We start from the raw sequence: 4,243 nt of genomic DNA, 5'->3' as shown, positions 1-4,243 counted from the left end.
AACCTGCAAAGCTTCTCCAGACTCTCTCTCTTCACATATAAAGAGATAACCAAGTTTACACACCATTCTGATATGCTCTTAGTGAATCAACATAAGTTCTTTATAGATACTTCCATAGTATCATATCATTGTAATGGGGGAAGTCTATATCTTGTGCCTCCTGCTAGAAAAAGGACATAAAGAATTATGACTTGGCTTCCCAAGGATCACGTAAAGGGATCCGAAATACCTAACAGATTATGTAGCATTTACATACAAGCACTGCCATGACATCTCCTAAAGGATATGGAGTCTGTGTGACTGAAAGGCAGGCAGGGAACCTTGGTAGTACTGTACACCTATTGTTTCCATGGATAGTACACCTACTGTATACTGAGATCCAAACTTATTCTGCAGCTGGATCCAAGCTTCTAACCCCCAAAAGCTAACAGGAAATGTGAGAGAAAAAAGTGGGAGAGAAAGATTTCTTTGTTTATAAAATGTGAATTATTAGGCAACGGCAACACAGACAAACATTTTTCGGTGTCTGGCAGTCTGCAACAGTCTACTAGCTGCAGAGAACTTTTTATTTTGTTTATACAGAGTGTTTGCACCTAATTAAATGAAAAAGTAGAAATGTGCAGAACTACCTGAAAGTAATTCAGGGAGCTGACAAAAAAGGAGAAAATTTTTTTAAAAAAGGAAAAGACATATTTCCCCCACTTTGTGGGTGGTGGGTTGAACACAGGGATCTGTGTCATGGAGCTGCTGACCCTAAGAAAGAGTGTGATTCTTACACTTACATCATGCTGTGTGGGGTCAGGTGTTATCATGTGACAGGCCATGACCTTCATATAAATCATTGCCATGTAAACTGTAAAAATCACACTTCATTTCTTGGAGACTGAGCAGTCTCAAGAAAAGAATGAAGATATCTGGTCATAAAATAGCAGTTGCAATATTAGTGATATAAAAATTAATTCGATTTTTTTTTTTGACAAACAGAGGAAAACCAAACTTTTGGCTGCTCTTGGTTGGTGTTATTTGGCTGGGGGAGTGTGATAACTTTTACTTTCCTCTCTTTTTGAGGCCTTGCATCAGTTTAAAGGGTGAAAGTTATGTAGCAGTGTAGAAAATTATGTAGTTTTACCCAAATGGTTTATCTTTGTGGGCATCTGTAAAAGTCTAGGTGGATAAGAATCTAATACCTTGCCTAGATTTCTATGTTGAGCCTGCAGAGAAAACACTCCCATTTCACTATTTCATCCAGTTTCTCACACTCTCCAACCTTCACCAGCCATGACCTGCAGTTAGATGAGAGAGAGCAATTAAATTCAAGGCTGTCTTCATCTACCCTGCCTACAGCTGTTGAATGCCCCACACTGTGGATATATGGCATGGCATGAGCAAGTATGGAATGTGGCTCATCTTCTCACAGTCCCAGGGCAACAACCAGATAAAAGACAGTCCCTTCCTGACTCTCACTGATGCTGTGAGTCTCCTCCAGAGCCGGCTGCCCACACCTGTACCTGCATCAGCAGGTGCTGTGCTGCATCCCCTGCACACACAGGGCCAACAGGGACCAACACATGAGAGCTGACCTTCAGTATTTATCACAAAACCTCGCACTGTCTCCATCCACTCCCACTTTAACTGCCTCCAACCACGTGTGAGCATTGCATGGAGACCCAGGAATACTCCAGGGCCAGTGGCAGGAGGACTTTGGTCCCAGCAAAGCTGCCACCTCCCTGGCACACAGCTCATAGCATGGAGTTTCCTTCCCCTTGCAGAATTGTCCTCCAGCGCCTCTGCTATGGTTTTCAAAGGGACACCTCCAGTCCTTCCATTTGCAAACAGATCCCCACAAATATGGAAGGAGTCCCTCAGAGCTGAAAATGCTCCCAAGAAGCTGTGGGGAATACATAAGGCCATTGTTATAGTGTTTGCCATGCTTCCAGCACAGCAATTAATTTGTCATTTATTTTACCAGCCACCTCATATTTTGACATTTGTGTCTCAGCTTCCTTCTCCAGCTATTTGCTAGGAGTTCCTTTATGTGCAATCTAAGGAATGTTCCCTGGACCTTAAGGCACCCTAGTTTCTCGTCAGGTGTTAGCTCTGCCCTCTAGTGCTGTGCCTGCCACAGGGTGGTGTGTCACAGAGCCATGGCTGGTGTTCAAACACTGAACTGCCAAAAACTTACAAGCTGACTAAACTGACTTGACATTTTTTGTGCCTCCTGGGAGTGGGTCACCAGTCTATTTCTAACCATTTAAACAGCAAACCTCTTAAACACAGCCTGCCTATACCCCAGCATTTTACAGCACCAACCGGTTCAACTAAAATCTATTCATTGCACGTTTAAGTGGCTCAGCCTGTGGCTCTGATCCACCCCACAGGCTCTTGGCTGCTGGGATGTGACCAAGTGCTCTGTTGAGCAAAGGCAACTGAGAAAGTTCTTCACCTCAGTGCCTGGAATTAAAGGTCCCAGTGAAAGGAACAGCTGAGCCAAAGGGAGTACAGGGCTCTGCTGAAGCAGAAGGTTTTTATGGCAGACTGTCACAGCCACCAGCCATGGTACAGTCAGGAAATATAAGTGAGTTTTGGCCTGGATGCTTCGCAGTTTGCAAACCTTATGCAAGAACTTGTGACAGTGCTTTGCACTAAGCCAGTAGTATTTTTAAGTTCAGTTTTATGCAGACTCTAAAATGCTGTGTTTTTCCTAATTTCACTTGGGGAAAATGACATTGCTGAAACGTGCTGTAGCAGTTAGGATAAAGCTGTCATGTTTCCTAACTCAGCAGAACTGAGTACAGGGAATTGAAAGCAAGGCTGTTGATATAAATATTTGAAATGCCTTCCCTCCTTTCACAAGCCAAGCATGCCATTACTAAGGTCACTATAATTTTTGGTAAGACAATAAAGAATAGAAAAATGGGAAATGCTGAAGAAGCTTTGAGTCTTTCTTGTCATAGCTGCTCATTTGTACTTGGGAAGAAAATAACCTTCCACACTCCCCATCTTCCCTTTTCCACACAGCATGCTTTCAGGTCAGACTTGTTTCACACCTTTCTGTGATCTTTCCGATATATACAGGAACTTGAGAAGCATGGAACTGAGCATTTGGGAGCATAAGGCTTCTGAGTGGCATGTGAAGATCATTGGAAGAATTAGTATAACAGAGAGTAGATTAGAAAAGCTCATGCAGATGCAGAGGTTTCCAAGCTATTATGGGAGTTTGGAGAATTGAAGCATGGAGAAGAGGATAGAAGGAAAATTATCAAGCTCTTTTGCTTGTAGGCTAGGGAAGCCTAATTTCTGTTTTCTCAATCCCCCCATCTCCATCTTTTCAGAAAATTTGTTTATCAGGTTTCTCTCAATCTCTTCTCCTGCATCTTTTTTGCATCTTTCCTCCAACATTTCAGCTTCTGAGTCTCATGGTGACACTCAGCTCTTCTGGTGGGATGTGTAGGCATGGGGGTATGTCAAACACCCAAGCAACTTAGATCAGCAGACCTATCTGCAATCAGTTTTACAGTAGTTGGGGTTCACTTTGGGAGCATCACTTTACATCTCCTCCCTTTCAAAGCACCCTTCAGTTTGTGTCAGGAAAATGGATACACAACATTCAAACCACATTCACACTACCTGCCAAATACCATCCAAAACATCTGAAGTTCACTACACTTCCATCCTTGCAGTGAGTCCCAGTATCAGGAGCTGACTAACAATTGAACAACTGTTAAGGCAAACCCCAGAACCCCTTAATGGTGGTGGGGGTTGGGCAATAATCTAATTTGTGTACCAAAATATGGTCTTAAAAGTCTATTAGTTACTGTCAGCCCCTGGAACTGGTCAGCTCTTGCAAATGGGTTTGAGTTGAATAATGTAAGGAACTGTAATTGGTGCGCCCACAAATGCCTGGCTACTAACATTGCAACCATTGATTTTTATTACCCACTACAAAAATAGTAGTGGATTATTATTAGCTAAAAAAACCCATGAAAATATAAATATGTTGTTACATCAAATTTAAGTGGACACCAAAACATACTCTTTTAGCAGTGGAAGTAGCCAGGATATTTTTGATATTAAAATATTTATTTAGAGAAAAAAAAAAAGACCTATTCTCCTTCATTTGGTTAAAAAAAAAGGAAGAAAAATCAACACTGTGTGTCCTCAAATAATTGATCATTTAAACTCCATAAGTAGAAGGAAATTTGAAATAACTCTGTATTCCTAGGCCAGTTCAAGGGTTGAATAT

Source organism: Agelaius phoeniceus, chromosome 1 (assembly GCF_051311805.1).
Source record: "Agelaius phoeniceus isolate bAgePho1 chromosome 1, bAgePho1.hap1, whole genome shotgun sequence".
Taxonomy (NCBI): Eukaryota; Metazoa; Chordata; class Aves; order Passeriformes; family Icteridae; genus Agelaius; species Agelaius phoeniceus.
Note: the sequence above shows the minus strand (reverse complement) of the source record.